The sequence below is a fragment of the Podarcis muralis genome, chromosome 5, assembly GCF_964188315.1.
Source record: "Podarcis muralis chromosome 5, rPodMur119.hap1.1, whole genome shotgun sequence".
Classification (NCBI taxonomy): domain Eukaryota; kingdom Metazoa; phylum Chordata; class Lepidosauria; order Squamata; family Lacertidae; genus Podarcis; species Podarcis muralis.
Genome location: NC_135659.1, coordinates 28,983,126 through 29,005,014, shown reverse-complemented (window position 1 = coordinate 29,005,014; position 21,889 = coordinate 28,983,126).

Below are 21,889 nucleotides of genomic sequence, written 5' to 3'. Positions count from 1 at the left end.
TTCTCTCTTCTAGCCCATTTCACTCTGACGTTTTCCTTATATGGCTAGTTTAAGGAGAACATTTGAATTTTTGCAGACACAACATCTGCAGTGTTGGCGGTTTTTCTAAGCACCCGAAGGTTGCTGTTATTGTTGTCGTCCATTTGTTAACAATGTGAAAATCAATAAACATACATTTAAAAACAAAACATCCAAATCTCTGAAACACCCAGATTCTCTTAGGAGTTCCTTCCTGCTGTGGTTTGGGCCATTTCAGAGAGATTCCAGAGTGGCTGTGCTTCAGTTTTTGATTTGGGATTTGTCTGAATCTTTTGCATGGAGAACTGGTCAGAAATTCACCTTGTTTCACAGTTTACCATGAAGAGTGACGCTTCTCAAGATTGGGAAATCTAAATGGATGCCCTCTCAGTGATGACATTAGCATCCCCTGATGATGACATTACTTTTGCTCCATAGAATGAACGTGTGTGTGTGTGCGCGCGCATGACTATAGGTTCTTGCTAATTGTCTTGCTACACTTTTGATTTCTTCTCAATATATTGCAATGTGAAGAGTGTATACTCCCAAGAATCTCATGTGCGCTCTGATTTTGGCAGGCTGCGATGTTTCATGGCTCTTCCAATGACATATTTTATGCATTCCGTCTCTTTTAGCACATTCTCTCAGCTGCGGTTATTTCCCAAGGGGCAAATGTATTGTTGGAGCCTCCCCTCCTATTTCATTTCCAAGTTTTGCAGGATTTCATAAAAGGAAAATAGCTTGATTGGGCTTTGTTTTCGCGTGACTTGTAGAGGGGAAAACTTAACGGCAGGCAACAGATGATTAAAAGGAAGGGTTAATCTTGTGATTTTAAATATTTAGACGGAGAACATTAATATTTCTGATTCTGTCGGCCTACTAGTGGGCTTAGTGCTTTTCGGAGACGATACTCTTTGCTGCATTCGCTCGTTGTCATGAAAAATGTAGACGCAGGGTAAATAAAAGGAGCTGTCCATAAAAGTTTAATCATCAGTCATGCTCCTATAACTAAATGCAGGAGCTTCTAAATACAAATACTGCATGTACACCCTTGCTAGCAATGGGCACAGTATAGTGAAAATCCCCTTGATTTTAATGGGTGTTTAACTCTCCCACTGAAAGTCCTTACCTTTGGTGAGATTGGACCCAAGGCTTAGCTTGGTGGGTTCCAGCATCTCCTCAAATTCAGCATCATTGGGCATGGTCCAGCACTTATCCAGGGTAATTCATACATTCATCAATGACTTCCAGTTCATGTTATACTAATTCTGAACCAGTTGCAAAGGCTGCCATTATGTTTCTGGCCTCAAGTCAACTGGTGACAACCCTGAAAGCTTTAAGTCTGGGTTTCCAAAACTTGGGTCTCCCATTGTTTTTGGATTACAACTCCCGTCATCCCTAGCTAGCAGGACCAGTGGTCATGGATGATGTGAATTGTAGTCCCAAAACAGCTGGAAACACAAGTTTGGGAAGGCCTGCTTTAAATGGTTTGGGATCAGATTACCTTGGGGATTGGCTGTAGGTTCAGATCTATGATACAGGCCCTGTTGGGATGTCTGTCAGTAAAATAGATTTGGCTAGCAGGTAAAATAAAAAGGACCTTCTCTACATTGACCCACTCCTCATGAAATTTGATCCTGGGGGAATTACCTAGGCCAGTGCCCACTCTGACCTTCTTTAAGCAAGCTTTGAAAATAGATCTTTATAGAATAGCTTTTGGAGTTTAAACTGGGAAGCTCAATCACGGGAGCTATTGTCCTGTTTTTAGTCAGGCTGATTGTTAAATGGAACAGGTTTTTATTGCTGCGTTTTGCTGATTTTTATGGAGTCAACCTAAAAAAAAGTGTTCTGAATAAATAAAATAATTCAAACACCTGTTGGTTGCAGTGGGAGAGTTTCACACACCATTTTTCTTCTTAAAGGAAGGATATAGCCAAAAAGTCATAAGGGTGAAAATTCTAAATTTCTGCTTCAAAATGGAGGGAAAAGTGTTTATCAGAACAGCAAAGGTACTTCCAGGCTACCCAGGAAGCTGGAAATTGACCCATATATAGTTCAACACACACTGTCTGCTATAAAGATCTTTAAAGAGGACTTTACGGGTAAAAATATGAGGCTGCCATCCCATCGCTGAGGTAGCCAATGTAATGGAATATTGGTATGTGGAGGTGGAGAAGAGGGGAGGAACTTTGACAAGACCATTGGGATATTATTGGCTTAAAACACAGTTCAGTCACTACCCCCATGCCCTGTTTCAAATCTCATCTGCATGTTGTTGTACACCTCAGTATAGCTGGATGCAGTGCTATTTTATTATCGGTTGATTGGTTGATTGAATTTATATACAGTGGTACCTCAGGTTAAGTACTTAATTCGTTCCGGAGGTCCGTACTTAACCTGAAACTGTTCTTAACCTGAAGCACCACTTTAGCTAATGGGGCCTCCTGCTGCCGCCGCACTGCCGGAGCCCGATTTCTGTTCTCATCCTGAAGCAAAGTTCTTAACCTGAAACACTATTTATGGGTTAGCAGAGTCTGTAACCTGAAGTGTATGTAACCTGAGGTACCACTGTACTGCCCTACACCCGGAGGTCACAAGACGGTTCACAGAAAAGATCACATTATAAAAAATAAAAATAAAAACAATAACCCAATAACACCCCCCAAGAGAGCCACATTTTAAAAGGGTATAGGATGTCCAACAGTTCAACCAAAGGCCTGGTTAAAAAGGAACGTTTTTGCCTGGCACCTAAAGGTATATAATGAAGGCGCCAGGCAAACTTCCCTGGGGAGAGCATTCCACAGATGGGGGGCCACTGCAGAGGAGGCCCATTCTTGTGTTGCCACCCTCTGGACCTCTTGAGGAGGAGGCACATGAAGAAGGGCCTCTGATGATGTGCTCCTGTGCTGTTTAAGGCTTTATGGGTCAAAACCAGCACTTTGAATTGGGCCCAGAAACTCCTTGGTAGCCAGTGCAGTCGCACCAGGATCAGTGTAATATGCTCAAACCGTCTTGCTCTGGTGAGCAACCCATCTAGAAAAATAGGTGCCAGAACTCACCATGAACACCTCCCTTATTCTCTTATAATGGCAATGATGCTCACCCGAGAGGCTGCAAAATCTGGGCAATGGTGCCCAACTTCTGATTGCAAAAAACCAGTGTTTCTAAGTTGCCTGACGTCTGTGCACACCAGTGGGTGGAGAGAGGGCTTGGAGGTCTTTATATTGGCTGATGTTTTCAAAGCTAGTTCAGGGCGAAACACATCACAGTGAAGTTTTTCCCAAGCGACGGCAATATCGATGTGGATTGTGGCTTATGACGTATGTGTGTGTGGATGCGAGCGTGTATGCAGCCTGGGATATGCATTTGCAACATTATCTCTTTCGCCTAACCATAGATGCACTCTCAACTTTTAAAATGGAGCAGGACAACCAGTGGCGTAGCGTGGGTTGTCAGCACCCGGGGCAAGGCAAGTAATTTGCGCCCCCTAACCCGTGGATTTTAGTAGGGGCAGAGAGCTGCGAGTGTGAGCGCGCCCCCCACAGATGTTGCGCCCGGCCCCCCCACGCTACGCCACTGAGGACAACAAAGCAAGGGAATGAAGAGAGTGGTCGTCAGCTGGAGCGTGGAAACAGCCTTTACCAATGTGCTGTGGAGGTGAGGCCTGGAGAGCAATCCTCAGCACGAGAACAGACGTGCCACTAGTTTGTACATATTCTCCTTGGTGAAATGCTGGAGGGTGATCACGGGCCACCCTCTTCCAGCTGTATCTATGGATGGAGTAATTTGGGGATTTATCCGAAATGCTGGTGTTATGTACTGAGTTGAATAGGATTCAGAATGCAGCAGTCTGATTGGTCCTAGAACAATAGGATTCAGAATGCAGCAGTCTGACTGGTCCTAGAACAATGCAGCAGTATGATTGGTCCGCAGGAGCCACCCAATCCAGCTCCAGGTGGAAGTGAATCCACAACCTGATTGGCCTACAGGAGAATCCCAGAATTGGCCAATCACATGCAGCCCATTGTGTAAATAATGTATATAAAGCAGATATTTTGGGGGAACTTTCATTCCTCCTCACCACTATGAGCTGAATGAAGAGCATGAAATCCACTCTCAACTCCAAGTATATTTCAGCCAGGGAAGCTGGCATCAGGAGGAACCATGGTGAAATGGCCATGTTTCTTTAATGGCACTAGGCTATGAAACATTTCCGTAAAGAAAGTAGGTCTGGATGAGCTAGTGTCCCCACAAGAGAGGAGACAGGTTTCCAGTTGAGTGTCAGGCTTCAGGGAATCCTATCCCTCCCACGGTGGTAGCCAAGAAGCAGATAAACAAAAAGAGTTCTTACCAAGTAGTTTATTCAATATTCACAGAGAGAGACGAAGGAATGCGGTCTCTCTTAGATAATGGCGTTGCTCCAAGTAAAGTCTCACCCCCACTGTCTCTCCTATTCTACGTCATCCCTGCACCAGCTGATCTGTGCTTTCTGCCTCTGAGCTTTCTGTTCTCCTACTTTCAGTGCCTGCCGGGTTTTGGGAGAGGGGGGTTCTGGAATGCTTTCTAAAGACACTAAGTCTGTCAGCTGTCTCTCTCCTATTGCTTCTTCTTCCTGTTGCTCTTCCAATATTTCCCAGCTTCTCCCCTCTGCAGCCTCTGAACTATGACCTTCTGCAAACCACTGTTCTAAATCTATATGGTCCTCCTCTTCTTGGGAAGGTTCAGGAAGAGTGTGGGTGGGGGGCGGCAGTCCCCACCATTCCTCCTCAGTCCAGTCCCTGACATCACCATAGTGAATTCTGCAGGCACAGCTAGGAATCCAGTGCCATATACAATGTGAGCTGCCAGTTGTCTGTTGCGTCTTGTGTATGATTATAGCAAAATTCAGGCATGATTGAAAGTCTTGAATTTTTTGGGTTCTAACATCAGTCAGTCACTGTGGATCTAAAGTTAAATCATATTGCGGGCCTTGGGCCAGGGCAAAAAAGTGGGGCATGTGTGCTTTGGGGAACATTTTCAGCAGTGCTTAAGAGAACCCTCCCTCTCAGTAATTTTTCAGGTATTGCATTGAAAGGGAGTGAAAATATTCACCCATTGTGTACTTAAAGCAAATTAGCTTTGGTTGCCTATGAGACTAATGGAAGGGATTGATCAAACAAGACTGCAACTGAAAAGGCCTTGGTTATAGCTGTATAACCTGGAATGCCTATTGTTAATTTTGCGAGAGCATCAAGGCACTTCTGTGGCTAATCGGGAACAAATCATTAAGTGGTCTAGACATTACACTTACCACCTGTAAGCACATCTATGCAGTAATTTGTTCCTGGCGAGAACTAGCGTTATATGTGATAAGGAACTACATTAGTCAGAAAACAATGTTTTGAATTTGTTATAAATATGCAACACCAGATGGTGCCAGAGAGCAAAAAAATCTAAGCGATTTTTAAAATAGAGTTCTCTTTTTTTGTTATAACGATTTAATTACTGACTTATTTATAGCGTTTTCCCCCTGTGTGTAGATCCACTCTAGGTAAGACAACTTGAGTGGTGCTAACTTTATGGTGGTGAGGGGAATCATTGTCACATGGAGGAGTTTCCTACCCATATGGTCTACAACCCTGTGGTCTACTCTGAGTAGGACTAGCTTTGGGCTTTATATGCTAGTTCTAACACATTGAATTGGGCCTGGTAGGTCACTGGCTGCCCGTGCAGCTTGCTTATGTCCAGTGATGGAGCATCCTTTAATAGCTCCCGGGGTGTGCAAGCATGCACGGGGGGTGGGGGCATGGGGCACAGGGCACAGAGGGCGAAAGGAGCCCACTGCACGCCAGCCCAGCCCTCACTGCTGGAGCAGCACCAGCCCTGAGCTGCTTTGCAAGGCTGGAATGAGGCTGGGTTAAATAGCAAAGTCCAAGTCGCGACAGAAAAAAGTTGTGAAGACAGTAAGAAAGAATAAGGGATGACAATAAAAGGTAAAGGTAAGGGAGGGACGCAGGTGGCGCTGTGGGTTAAACCACAGAGCCTAGGACTTGCCGATCAGAAGGTCGGCGGTTCGAATCCCCGCAATGGGGTGAGCTCCCGTTGCTCGTTCCCTGCTCCTGCCAACCTAGCAGTTCAAAAGCATGTCAAAGTGCAAGTAGATAAATAGGTACCACTCCGGCGGGAAGGTAAACAGCATTTCCGTGTGTTGCTCTGGTTCGCCAGCAGCGGCTTAGTCATGCTGGCCACATGACCTGGAAGCTGTATGCCGGCTCCCTCGGCCAATAAAGCGAGATGAGCACCGCAACCCCAGAGTCGTCTGCGACTGGACCTAATGGTCAGGGGTCCCTTTACCTTTTTACAGGTAAGGGACCCCTGGATGGTTAAATCCAGTCAAAGGTGACTATGGAGTGCAGTGCTCATCTCACTTTCAGGCCGAGGGAGCCGGCATTTGTCCTCAGACAGCTTTCCAGGTCATGTGGCCAGCATGACTAAACTGCTTCTGGAGCAACGGGACACCGTGATGGAAACCAGAGCGCATGGAAACGCTGTTTACCTTCCCACTGCAGTGGTACTTATTTATCTATTTGTGCTGGTGTGCTTTCAAACTGCTGGGTTGGCAGAAGCTGGGACAGGGCAGCGGGAGCTCACTCCATCCACGGGGATTTGAACCACCGACCTTCCGATTGGCAAGCCCAAGAGGCTCAGTGGTTTAGACCACAGCACCACCCGTGTCCTCACGACTATTGGTGTTATATGATGGTCAAGTATAGTTCCAGGTTTGCCAGGCTTGTGATGAGGATGGTCTTGAAAATGATGGCTCCCTCGTATATGTAATAAAGAAATGCCAAATGATGTAAAAAGTGTCTAGTCCCTGTCAAAAACTCAAATTAAGCACAGTCTCCTCCACTATAGCTATATTCCAGAGTAAAGGACAGTGTTATCTTCTGGAGCTGCCTCTGAATTTCCCTGAAAATTGATGCTTGATCTGGATGCTAACGAGTTGCAGAAAATTTGAGGGAAAGTAAGAAATAATTTTGATAAGATTAGCCAAATTTCTTAGAGAGGAGAGTTCCTTCCCCATATCTCTAGTTGAATCTTTTCTACGTTGCAATGTAGCCATATATAGCATTATATGGTAGGGACAGGGAACCTATGGTCTTCTAGATAGCATCTTCTAGACTTCAACTCCCAGCAACCCCATCCAGTATAGTCAACAGGCAGGGATGATGGGAGAAGTCCAGCAACATCTGGAAGGCCACAGGTTCCAATCCACCAAAAAGCTCAGTGCCTGCTCCTGGGCCTGCTCCAATCTTTTAGAAGATCCCAGCATTTGTGGGGTTGTTGTGAAGATAAGGACCACATTGTGTGGTTCTTTTATCTGCAAGCAGTGAGATAAAATCCCCATTATCTTTCTTCACATGCTTGTGAAAAGGAGTTTTGGCATTAGAAGCATGTTCTAGGTCTCAGTTCTAATTGCTTCTGGCTCAATTAAATTTTATTACATGTCGCCTCCTTTTTCAAGAAATAAAAAACCCAGTCAGCTACGCATAGTACGGTACGGAGCGGTGCATCGCTCCCCACCTTTCTTTCTAGGCAGTGAAGCAGAAATGAAGCTCTGGAAATATAAAACACATGCTCTGCTCCATATGGATTTAGCATGCACGCTGCAAACTTGTTAAAAGCCCCCAAAAGCAGCATTCTGACTAAAACGTTCAAGGATGGCTTAGCAATTTGTATGTACTCTGTTTACTGTAGTGAAATATATTTTTTTCCTAGAGACGGGGTGGGGTGGGGGGAGAGGGAGGGAGAGAATGTGCGTGTGTGAGAGAGAGAGCACAGACAGGGCTTCCTGGGAAGTGATCAGGCTAGACCCACCCCCTGAAGAATTAATGCTCATCCTGGTGTAGGGTGGTGACATATGCATGGTAAAAGAGAACATAGATCTAAACAAAATAGCAGATATATATTCACTTACATGTATAGGTGCAATTTCAGAGATTATTGCTGAAGTTTAAATTGCAGCGTTGCACATCTCACTGTAGGGAAGAGGACTGTGGTCAGGAGACTGATGTTCAAGTGTGATCTGCTGATGGAGAGCTTCAAGGCCCTTGCTCTCCATTTTGTATGGCCCTTTAAATTGGATGCAGACCAATTTGTCCTTCAGAGTGAGGACTTCCATCTCTAAAGTAGGACACATGACCCCTCTTGCTTCTGAAGAGTGTTGCAACACCGTCCTTTCCTAGTCACCTGAGCGTTCAGATGGACAATTAGAAGGGAAACAATGACTAGAAAGCTGGTGGAGCTGAGCTAATTTCAAGAACATCATTTATTGACACTGAGCTAGATTGGACTTACACACACACACACACACACACACACACACACACACACACACACATCATATTGATGTAGGAAACTGGGAGCAGATCCATCACTGATGTTTGTCTTTATGTATGAAACAGGTAAACCTGATTGACAGACAGATGAACAGCAGGGCACATGCAAGAGAGAATCCATGTGGTATTTTTGTGTGTGTCTCTGGTGAAATGCACCATACAGAGAAATTATGTGTGTGTGTGCGTGGGGGGGGGGGGGTTGGGGAACGGTGCATTCCCAAATTTGCAATGACTGCCTTTTGTCTTTGCCAAGCACACCATGTGCATGATGAGACATTCTGTTTTTCACAGCGGAGGAGGACAAGAGGTGTCAGAAAGTGGCCAGGGAAGAAGCATTTTAGCATAGACTTGCCAGGTTGTGGAGCTTCCTGTTGTAGCTGTAAAAATATCAAGGGATTGGGAGACTGTGAGGCTTTTGCTTATTGAGCCTGTTCCTTTCATCTGCCCCTCCCCTCCTAAGAATACGAGAGCTCTGTTGGATCATACTAAAAACCCATTCTAGACCAGTATCCGCTTCTCACAGTGACCAGCCAGATCACATGGTACAAAATATTACCAGGCCATCTTGTTGTTGTTGTTTAGTTGTTTAGTCATGTCTGAATCTTCATGACCCCATGGACCAGAGTACACCAGGCACTCCTGTCTTCCACTGCCTCCCGCAGTTTGGTCAAACTCATGCTGGTAGCTTCGAGTACACTGTCCCACCATTTCGTCCTCTGTCGTCCCCTTCTCCTTGTGCCCTCCATCTTTCCCAACATCAGGGTCTTTTCCAGGGAGTCTTCTCTTCTCATGAGGTGGCCAAAGTATTGGAGCCTCAGCTACAGGATCTGTCCCTCCAGTGAGCACTCAGGGCTGATTTCCGTAAGAATGGATAGGTTTGATCTTCTTGCAGTCTATGGGACTCTCAAGAGTCTCCTTCAGCACCATAATTCAAAAGCATAAATTCTTCGGCAATCAGCCTTCTTTATGGTCCAGGTCTGGGCTTATTCACATCTCTCCTCCTTCACCTTTTGCTTGCAGTATTCGCCTGCCTACTCTCCATCTCTTTGTACAGGCTGCACGGCCTCTTCGCCTAAATTTAATCTAGTGCTGTGTCTATATAGGTCTCTGAATAGCTGTGGGGGATATTATCTGCAGAGCGTGAAGGGGGGAAGGAGAACACTGGGCTATAATAAAGAGGATTTAAAAATGGTTGATGGGGCAGTTGAAAGGAACAAGGATGCCATCAGCCTTGTTTGAGATTAAAGGACGCCACTTACTAGCAGACTGTCTCCTAGATTTCCACTCTAAACAATAGCTCAGATGTATGTGCCTTTGAAATAGCCTTCTACCAAACACACTGTATTTGGAAGGGAAATTTCCTTGCCAATCGCTATATATTTAGATTGCCCATCATTATCCCTGCCGGCCTTTCTCCAGTGATTCAGTGTTTTACACACCCACAAAAGAGAAACCAGTTAGATTTCTTCTTTCTGCTTCAAAAGCACCTTGCAAAATAGTGTAATTGGTGGGAGAAAGGCCACTTCCTCAATCTGGATAGTGTATCACGGATGCAAGATTGGGGGAATATACCAGCCGAAACTAGCATGCTCTGCACCTCATACAGAGGAACTAATTCAAGCAGCAATAACTGATTCAGCTAGGACCCATGTCACCTGCTGGCAACATGAAACTTTTTAAAAAATATATTATTATTCTATATATATTATAAAAAATATATTATTATTATGACTAAGCCGCTTCTGGCAAACCAGAGCAGCACACAGGAACGCCGTTTACCTTCCCGCCGGAGCGGTACCTATTTATCTACTTGCACTTTGACGTGCTTTCGAACTGCTAGGTTGGCAGGAGCAGGGACCGAGCAACGGGAGCTCACCCCTTCGCGGGGATTCAAATCGCTGACCTTCTGATCGGCAAGTCCTAGGCTCTGTGGTTTAACCCAAGGCACACTAGAGGGAACCTAAACCTAGATTGAAAGTTGGTGGATTACTGAGCAGATGTAAATATAGGCACCAGAAGACTCGGGCCTTGTACGACACATGGACCAAAGTAAGACTGTGCAAGTAGCTGAGAGTAAAAAGTATTTTCATGTTCTCTCCCTCCTATAAAGAATAATTTCTGGTTCACCAGGTAGCAGCAGCGTCATTTCATGAAAGAATCCTTTGATTTCCATGCAAAAGAGACGGCTCCTTTGCAATGAAGCAAGCTTCGTCTCAAGAGACTCCCTGCTTTGAAATATCAAAATGTGAAACATCTCCAGACAGACTAAGGAAGGGTTTTCTTCTAAACTGTATTATTTACGAGTCCTTGCTGACTTACACCAGGACTGTAGCTTGCAATTTGCAGGTATGGGGTGGAAAAAACACAAAATCTGAACAGAATTAAGAACCAAAAGAGTTTCCATGGCTTGGAATTTGTCATTCTGTTGACTTCAAATTATAAAACGGTTGATGTTCCTTTGCATCCGAGTGACGCTAAAGGTGATATTGAAGGTGAATGTTGATTAGAGCAAAACCTCCACTTTCCTTCTCCTGCGGTTTGCTTAGATCCAGGGCAAAATGGGCCTCAGCATGCACAGAAGGGCAATTTCGGCAGCCCACAATGACAAAAAGAAAATGGGCCTCGTGTTATGTGGCTATGAAGTTCTCTCGATGCTCGTGCAATCACCGTGGCATTGTCAACATCTCTGAGAAAGGTCTGTTCATTGTGTGGAGCAGCCTGCCAGCGCAATTTTTCTCCTTGTGCTTCATAATGCAGCTAGCCTAATTTATAAGATTGACTCAAAGAGATGTGATTAGCGTTTCCAGATTCAAGACCATGACATGTTTCTGTGACTACCATTTTGGGGGGTGGGGGTGGACAGCGGGGTTTCAGGAGGAATTGCTTTGGGAGGCAAGGCCAGTTGCTTCCTTCAGGCACCATGTTTCTGCACAGTTTCTCTGGGTCCCTATTGAACCCAGCAGGCCCACAGCACCCTAACTTTGATCCTTTGGAGAGCCAGTGTGGTGTAGTGGTTAAGAGCGATAAACTTGTAATCTGAGGAACCGGGTTCGTGTCTCCGCTCCTCCACATGCAGCTGCTGGGTGACCTTGGGCTAGTCACACTTCTCTGAAGTCTCTCAGCCCCACTCACCTCACAGAGTGTTTGTTGTGAGGGAGGAAGGGAAAGGAGAATGTTAGCCGCTTTGAGACTCCTTCAGGTAGTGATAAAGCAGGATATCAAATCCAAACTACTACTACTACTACTACTATTCTTCTTCTTCTTCTTCTTCTTCTTCTTCTTCTTCTTCTTCTTCTTCTTCTTCTTCTTCTTCTTCTTCGTCCTGTCACAGAGGAAGCTGCCTTATACTGAATCAACTCTTGGCCTCTCTAGCCCAGTCTTGTCTGCGTGGATTAGCAGTGGCTTCCCCAAGAGTGATATGGGACATTTGCAGTCCTACCTGCCAGGGATTGAGCCTGGGCTACTTTCCAACTGAACTATGGCCCTTCCTCTTGTTCCTTGCAGCAGTGAATAGAGATGAGAAGAAGATGTAGGGCAGCAAAAAGTATATGGCCAGGGTGCCAGTGGCACGCATATAACATACCCTTCAACATCCTATTGATCAAAATGGGAGATCCTTCTTTGGTCCTGAGCTCTCGTAGGAGCCAGCTGACTCGCACCAGATCACCAGCCTGAAAAAATGATCCTGGGATCCAACCAGAAGCCAGGATTGCTTCTGTAATTCCAGGATGTCCCGCTTAAGTCAGGATGGTTGAGGGGTATGCTACCCTGAGCATTGCAGAGTTGTCTATAATTACCCTTCTTAGGGCTGAGCCGTGATCCCCATTGAAAGGGATTATTGTGTTGTCTTTGTTTTTATTATGTATTTTCTGGTTTTTATGTTGCGATTTTATGCTGTGAACTGCCCTAAGAACTACAGGTATAGGGCAGTATATAATAATAATAATAATAATAATAATAATAATAATAATAATAATAATAAAATAAATAAATGGTAAGGTAAAGGGACCCCTAACCATCAGGTCCAGTCGTGACTGACTGGGGTTGCGGCGCTCATCTCGCTTTATTGGCCGAGGGAGCCGGCGTACAGCTTCCGGGTCATGTGGCCAGCATGACTGAGCCGCTTCTGGCGAACCAGAGCAGCGCATGGAAATGCCATTTACCTTCCTGCCAGAGTGGTACCTATTTATCTACTTGCATTTGATGTGCTTTCAAACTGCTAGGTTGGCAGGAGCAGGGACCAAGCAACTGGAGCTCACCCCGTCACGGGGATTCGAACCGCTGACCTTCTGATCGGCAAGTCCTAGGCTCAGTGGTTTAACCCACAGCGCCACCCACGTCCCAATAGTAGTAGTAGTAGTAGTAGTAGTAGTAGTAGTAGTAGTAGTAATAATAATAATAATAATAATAATAATAGGATGGCAAAATCCACCTCCCTTCCACAGCTAATCAAAATCAAAACTGATCATATTGGGGCTGAAAATTTATAGGCTTGGCTTTGGGTATCTGTTGAGTGGTAAATTATGCCCTCATCAAATGCTTCTTGCCCAGAGAACCTTCCAGGAGTAGCTAATCTTGTGCGGATGCTGGGAAACCTTTGCACTAGCCAGATATATTGTTGAGCCATCTACCAAGGACAACAATATGCCCTGCGCCTTGACATTTCCTGTCAATTGAGAATTCTTCTGGTGCTGTCTCATGCTTATACTAAGTACTTTCCATGGCACTTAGAAGCTTTCTAATTAACACGTATATAGGAAAACAGCCAAAGAACAAAACATTTTGTACTTCAGTGTAAATAAAAGGCTGACAGCTTGTTGGGGGGGGGAAAAAACCCCAACAACCACAACACATTGATTCTTGTTGTCTGTTTGGAAGGAAGAGTTGAGCCATCTAATACAAATCAGTCTGATGCAACATTACTTGAGCTCTGTTAACTGCCCTGCTTACAAGGGAAGGCAGGAGTGGGCAGCCGTGTGTGTGTGTGTATGTGCAAGATTTTGCCAGTATAGGAGAAGCAGGCAGAAATATCCATTCTGACTGGCTTCTTGCCTTTTCCAAATGACATGCAAAATACAACATGCTGATGATGACAGCGCTTCTCATTTCAAAACGCTTTTGACTTCATATTAAAAATGCCTTTTCAAATACTGTAATAACAATCTTTGTGCATGCCAATCTGCAAGGGACGGGGGACTATCTGGCTGACTGTCACATTTCCCACCCGCTTGCTCTTGAGGACACTTCAACCATCACCACCTAAGTCGGGCATGCTTTTCTTGTTCCACGCCTAGAAATAATAATAATAATAATAATAATAATAATAATAATAATAATAATAATAATAAAAATAATATATTATTTGTACCCCACCCATCTGGATGGGCTTCCCCAGCCACTCTGGGCAGCTTTCAACAAAATATTAAAATACAAAAAAAAATTCCTTCCAGTAGCACCTTAAAGACCAACTAAGTTAGTTCTTGGTATGAGCTTTTGTGTGCATGCACACTTCTTCAGATACCTTCAGGTACACGAAAGCTCATACCAAGAACTGACTTAGTTGGTCTTTAAGGTGCTACTGGAAGGAATTTTTGTTTTGTTTTGACTATGGCAGACCAACACGGCTACCTATCTGTTATTAAAATACAGTAATGCATCAAACATTTGAAGCTTCCCTAAACAGGCATAGGTCTGAGCTGTTTTCCATTTGCCCCCATGCTTTCCATGGGAAGACCCGCTCTACGTCATTCTACAGAAAACCCAATTGACTTTGCTCCAATTCATCAGTAAAAAGTGGGTTTTCCATGGAGGCAGGGAAGCAGCTGGACAAACATTAAGAGTGGATGAGCCCCCAGTTTGTGGTCTGTTTGTGATTGTTTCCAGAAGGACCACTATACTGGTAAATATGTCCTTGAAGAGAAAGAAGACGTGGCTGAAAGACACGTCACACAAGAGACCCAGTGTTGAATAATCATTACAAAAGGGTCAACTTTGTTCAAACCACAACAGCATGTTTGCTGTGGTTCAGGAGTTTGTAGCTCCCTGGGAGAGCACATGCAAAAGGTCCAGGTGTGCAAAGGTAAGGCTGGGAGAGAACCCTGCCAGAACCCTGGAGAGTCACTGCAAATCAGTGTAGGCAGCTACATGGACCAATGGCTGCCGGAGTTGCTGGAAGGTGTACAACTGTGAAATCAGTAGACTAGCTACCACTGGAGCCAACTCCAAGTACAATCCCTTATAGCAGGCATAGGCAAACTTGGCCCTCCAGATGTTTTGGAACTACAACTCCCATCATCTCTAGCTAACAGGACCAGTGGTCAGGGATGATGGGAGTTGTAGTCCCAAAACATCTGGAGGGCTGAGTTTGCCTATGCCTGCCTTATAGTATCACAGGCCCCAATTGTTTTCCAGGAAAGAAGGTAACCTCACCAGCTTTTCCCTTTCTTACACGGGTTTTGAAGCCACAAAATCAGTTGCTTTGGGCTCATGCTCAGACTATTGCATCAACAAGTAAAAAGTGTTTTTCTATGTGTTGTTTTGAGGAATAACCTGGTTGACAAGCCCTCCTACTGTGCCCTTCAAACTTCCCATTAAACATCTCTTAAGTGATATAGTGCTATATAAGATAAATTATATGGCAGATCTTCAGAAGATCACTCATAATAAAATATGCTCTAAGGTTCTTTTTCAAAACACAAACCTCCAATAAATCACCAGCAGCGATGTTTCATCATGTGCAATTACCCATTTCTTTCAAAGGCGAGAAGCTAACAAAAACTTTCTTATTGCCATGTACATACTCAAGAAACATTTAAAATCAGTCTTACAGGTGCTTGTGTAGACTCGTTCATAGACAAGTGTGTGTGGATGCCTAATACGAAAATGTGGGGACAGGAGAAGCTTCTGCGGACAAAATGGAAAAGTTCAAAGCGATTAATTCAAGACATAGCAGCTCCTGAGCTTGGGACCCGCATGTCAAAACATTCATATTGCCAAGAGATGTATGGTCTTCATCTTGTGGACAAGGTGATGTCTTTTAAATCATTTTGTGGCACCTGGTGTAGATAATATATAATGGTGACTAGAATGAGGCGAATTTCACACCCTCTCTTCTTTGCCTCCAAGAGGACTGGGAAATAATAATTGCTTGCCATGCACACTGAGCACATTGCCCAATTTTTTTAAAAACATTTTTTATTAATTTTTAAACATATTAATTATCATACATACCACAAAACTTCACATCTTATACAATCTTTTTGGACTTCAATCAGCACCTCTGATGATCCCCCCTTTTTATCATTTCTTAAATTCATATTGCCTTTAATTATCTTAACTAACAATCCTCCTCTTTACCCAATTATGCAATAATTCAAATTATTCATCTCACAAAACTTCTTGTAAACCTACAAACGTAATCTGATCATCACAATTACTTTTCAAATAGTCCGTAAATTTACACCAGTCTTCTGTGAATCTCTGGTCCCGCCGGTTTTGAATTCTTCCTGTTAGTTTGTCTAATTCTGCATAGTCCATCAATTTCATCCTCCAATCTTCTTTCGTTGGTAATTCTTCTTGCTTCCATTTTTGTGCCAATAATATTCTTGCTGCCGTCATTGCATATAAAAACAATAGAAACAATCCTTTCTATTTATATCGTCTCCTACAATGCCCAATAAAAATGCTTCTGGTTTCTTAACAAATGTATATTTCAACATTTTTTCCATCTCATTATATATCATTTCCCAGAAGTTTTTCACCTTTTTACATTCCCAACATTGCCCAATTTTTTAAGGATACAAGAAGAAGAAGAAGAAGAGTTTGGATTTGATATCCTGCTTTATCACTACCCGAAGGAGTCTCAAAGCGGCTAACATTCTCCTTTCCCTTCCTCCCCCACAACAAACACTCTGTGAGGTGAGTGAGGCTGAGAGACTTCAGAGAAGCGTGACTAGCCCAAGGTCACCCAGCAGCTGCATGTGGAGGAGCGGGGAAGCGAACCCAGTTCCCCAGATTACGAGTCTACCGCTCTTAACCACTACACCACACTGGCTCAAGGAGAGCCTTGGGCTGGATCATTCAGGCCACAAGCCTGCCAAGTCTAGCATCCGGTTGTCACAGTGGTCAGCCTGTGGGAAGCTTGCAAGCCAGCTCTGAGCACAACAAAAGTCTCCTCACTTATCATTCCCAGCAACTGGTAGTCTGAAGCATGCCACCTCCCAAACGTTGAGGTAGCACAGCCACAATTGCTGGTGGCCATTGATAGTCTTGCCCTCCATGAACATTACATCTTGGGGTGTGTGTGTGTGTAAATGCCATAGCTCAGCACTGGACCCAGCAACACAGCTGCAAATATAACGCATTAAACGTGTTGTAAAGTGCAATATACGAATGTGACGCTAGATGGCGACAGTGAGCTATGCAAAATTCAATGTATTTTTCAAACTGTTAAAAAAAAAAGCATTTTCACACCTATGCATTGGTCAGGTTTGGATTGAGTTTAGTAATGAAGGGGTTCTTTCCCATTCGTCTCCCTATGCCGTGGTATATTTTAGATTCTTCATGAAGCGTGTATTTATATATGGAAACAATTCATTCATTTAAAAATAACAATTACAATGATTTACGGTATATCTGCAGCATTTCAAAAAATTCATATTTATAAGCGTATTTATTTTGATTAATATGTGTGCCATTTGCTTTTTTTTAAAAAATCCCTTGTTATTAAAATGTTTGTGCTTCAGGGATGTATTGATTTAATAATTGCTTCTTATATATTCTGCTTATTAAATGAACCGTTAGTTTTCCTCTTTAAGTATGACATTGAAATTTGGTTGATAGATGATTGCAAACTAAAACATATCATTCCCTCCCCTCCCTCTGCTATTTTACTATTGCTTTGAACATTATTGTTGGCTGCTTTGAGTGTCCTTTAGAACGCGAAGCAGAGTTTAAAACTAAATGTTAAAACTGTGAAGAAATGAAACCCATTGGAAGAAGTAAGATTTGATGTGCTTGGCAAGATCTAGCGAGACTCCTGAGTGCCCTGGTAAGATTCTTACAGTTCCTTGTACAGTGGTACCTCGGGTTACATACGCTTCAGGTTACACACTCCGCTAACCCAGAAATAGTGCTTCAGGTTAAGAACTTTGCTTCAGGATAAGAACAGAAATCATGCAGCGGTGGCATGGTGGCAGCAGGAGGCCCCATTAGCTAAAGTGGTGCTTCAGGTTAAGAACAGTTTCAGGTTAAGAACGGATCTCCGGAACAAATTAAGAACCGTATTTTTTGCTCTATAAGACTCACTTTTTCCCTCCTAAAAAGTAAGGGGAAATGTGTGTGAGTCTTATGGAGTGAATGCAGGCTGCGCAGCTATCCCAGAAGCCAGAACAGCAAGAGGGATTGCTGCTTTCACTGCGCAGCTATCCCTCTTGCTGTTCTGGCTTCTGGGATTCAGAATATTTTTTTTTCTTGTTTTCCTCCTCCAAAAACTAGGTGCATCTTGTGGTCTGGTGCGTCTTATAGAGCGAAAAATATGGTACTTAACCCGAGGTACCACTATACTGCCTGTCCAAACAGCGTCTCCAGTGGCTCATTCTTTTTTTTAAAAAAAATTGGCACATCAAAATATATGCAGTATTCATTACACTGGAAAAGACACATCCATGGGAAGAAAGTAAAAATCTTTAGGAAATGGAACACGGCACAAATATTTGTGTCCATCCTTAAATTTGTCTAATGGGAAATGGACTGGCTTATTGGTGTTTTTTAGTTTTGAGCAGGACGGTCCAATACCATCCTTCATCATGTTTTACCTGTTTGGCTTTTAATGTTTGCAAAGTAAGTCAGGGTTGCAGCCAGGAATTTTCCATCTATATATATGAGTTGAAGGTTGCAGGGTGGGGTAATGCCCAGTGGCAACTGATACTCACTGGGATTGGTGGGCAGAATGCAAGGGAACCAATGGCAGGTGGAGCCAGAGCAAATGACAGGCAGAGCCACGCCTCTCTGGTTCTTAGTAAGATAGCAGGCAGGCAGGCTGGTAAAGTGCTGGCTGCTAGCTGCCTGAGGTGGATGGGCCACAGCTACATGGGCAGGGAATTATCCCAAGTTAGAAATTATTTAGCTGCATCTCATATTAATACATTTTCAAAATAAGGGCATAGTGTATGCCAGCTATCCAAGTGCCTTTCCATTAGTTGGTCAAAGCACTATTATTATTATTATTATTATTATTATTATTATTATTATTATTACTAAGATTCATATGCCACCCTTCATCCAAAGATCACAATGCAATTAACAGCATAAAAATACAAAATGAAAAAACAAAATACATATCATAATAAGAGCAACAACAGAAACCAGTAACCCCACTCCCACAAACACTAGAAAGCAGGGGCAGATTTACTTCTCACTGAGAACTGTGATTGAATAGAAAGTGGCCCTTATGCTGTTCCTCATAAGTAAAAGAACCAGAGCAGCGCGTGGAAATGCCGCCGGAGCGGTACCTATTTATCTACTTGCACTTTGACATGCTTTCGAACTGCTAGGTTGGCAGGAGCAGGGACTGAGCAACGGGAGCTCACCCCGTAGCAGGGATTCGAATTGCCAACTTTCTGATTGGCAAGCCCTAACCTCTGTGGTTCAACCCACAGTGCCACCTCCTTACTTAGGGGTACATCCCAGTGAATACAATTGGACTTCCTTCAAAGTAGGTAATGGTAATGGTAAAGGGACCCCTGGACGGTTAAGTCCAGTCAAAGGTGACTATGGGGTTGCGGCGCTCATCTCGCTTTCAGGCCAAGGGAGCTGGCGTTTGTCCACAGACAGTTTTCCGGGTCATGTGCAGGGGCGAATGAAGGCGTCGTGACACCCGGGGCGGCAAACCACTATGTATGGCACATGTGCGGCATCGGTACATACACCGCACATGCGCTGTACATAGCGGTTTGCCGCCAGCGTTGGGATCCTCTGCTTGAGGCTGCAGCCGCGAATGGAGGATCCTCCACATGTGGCTGCGGTGGCACGATGGCTGCTCATGCCGCCGCAAGCCCCTGCGGGTTGCCTTCTTGTCATCCCCCCAGACATGGCACCCAGGGTGCACGCCCCCCCCGCCCATTGTGACGCCACTGGTCATGAGGTCAGCATGACTAAACCGCTACTGGCGCACGGAGGACTGTGACGAGTGCCAGAGCATATAGAAATGCTGTTTACCTTCCCGCCTATTTATCTATTTGCACTGGCGTGCTTTTGAACTGCTAGGTTGGCAGGAGGAGGGACTGAGCAACAGGAGCTTACCCCATCGCAGGGATTCGAACCACCGACCTTCTGAACGGCAAGCCCAAGGGGCTCAGTGGTTTAGACCACAGCGCCACCCGCGTTCCAAGTAAACACAAGCATCAAATTATGCTGTTGGCGGGGGAGAGGGAAGGCATTCATGAACTGAAGGTGTTAAAGATCTCCTCAGATTATTTAGGTCAAACTGCAATTCACCTCACAGTCATTCTGGAGTCTGTTGATGCTCCGTAAGGCCAACCATTTGGAAAAGCTAACATATGGTCTTCATACTGCTCTTGCTGGCGTGAAATTGGGAAGATCTGCCAGTTGTCATTACCTTTAAACCTGAGACGTTTAGTCTGCTCTTCTTGTCCATGACTCAATACAGATACTGCCTTCCATAACTGGAAATATTAAAGAAACATTAATTTCCTCCCTAGCTGTACATCGGGGCATGATAACTTTTTCGACAACAGGCAGTGGAACACATTTGTAAGGAAGTGGCTGTGAGTCCTCCAAAATTTCAAATTGTCAGTTAAAAAATCTTTTGTTGATTTGCTGAATCTGAAACCAAAACAGAGCACAATTCCCCAGATAAAGTATCCCCAGTGCCTAGGTTAAAACTATACTAGGGTCTGGGATGCAATATCCAAAAATTAATAATTAAAAATTGAGCATATTGTGATGTAATGAAATAATGGCCATACACTTACTTTCACTTTTCACGTGTACAGCCTCTGAATATATACCACCTACTCAGGGGTCAGCAAACTTTTTTAGCAGGGGGCCGGTCCACTGTCCCTCAGACCTGGGTGGGTGGACGGACTATATTTTGAAGGGGGGAAAAAGGAACGAATTCCTATGCCCCACATATAACCCAGAGATGCATTTTAAATAAAAGAACACATTCTACTCGTGTAAAAACATGCTGATTCCTGGACTGTCCGCGGGCTGGATTTAGAAGGCGATTTGGCTGAATCCGGCCCCCAGGCCTTAGTTTGCCTACTCATGACCTATGTCTTTCTTTGAGTCCTAATAGCCATAGTGAACTCTATTGAGTTGCAACTTTTAAACTATACTGCTTTCCACTACAGTGACTGGCATAGGACGCCTGGGAGTATTTCTGGACTTGGCTGGATACACAGGTGATGGCTGTTGCCAGGAGCCCATTTGCATAATTTCAGCTGAAGTGCCAGGTGTGTCCTTTCATTGAGACATCAGATTTGGCCACGATGACACACGCTCTAGTTACTTCATTTTGGATGTCTGCTATGTGCTCTTCGTGGAGCTATCTCCCCCACCCCCCTCTGTGCCTATAGCATATCCTGAAAGTGAAAGTACGTTCTGCAAGGCTGAGAATTATTTCAGTGATAGGTAAAATACAGTGTTAAAGAAACGTGTGGGCAGAAGTCTTTTTGTGGACTCCAATCAGCAGGATGGCAACTGCGGCAAGGCTATAGCATCTAGATCAAGGGAAGTAATAGTGCCACTGTATTCTGCTCTGGTCAGACCTCACCTGGAGTACTGTGTCCAGTTCTGGGCACCACAGTTCAAGAAGGACACTGACAAACTGGAACGTGTCCAGAGGAGGGCAACCAAAATGGTCAAAGGCCTGGAAACGATGCCTTATGAGGAACAGCTAAGGGAGCTGGGCATGTTTAGCCTGGAGAAGAGGAGGTTAAGGGGTGATATGATAGCCATGTTCAAATATATAAAAGGATGTCACATAGAGGAGGGAGAAAGGCTGTTTTCTGCTGCTCCAGAGAAGCGGACACGGAGCAATGGATCCAAACTACAAGAAAGAAGATTCCACCTAAACATTAGGAAGAACTTCCTGACAGTAAGAGCTGTTCGACAGTGGAATTTGCTGCCAAGGAGTGTGGTGGAGTCTCCTTCTTTGGAGGTCTTTAAGCAGAGGCTTGACAACCATATGTCAGGAGTGCTCTGATGGTGTTTCCTGCTTGGCAGGAGGTTGGACTCGATGGCCCTTGTGGTCTATTCCAATTCTATGATTCTATGATCAAAGCGTGTATAACTACTGTTTACAGTGCTGGTTATGACTTGTAAAGTCCTATATGACTTAGGCCATGGGTAGGCAAACTAAAGCCCAGGGGCTGGATCCGGCCCAATCACCTTCTAAATCCAGCCCGTGGACGGTCCAGGAATTAGTGTGTTTTTACATGAGCAGAATGTGTGCTTTTATTTAAAATGCA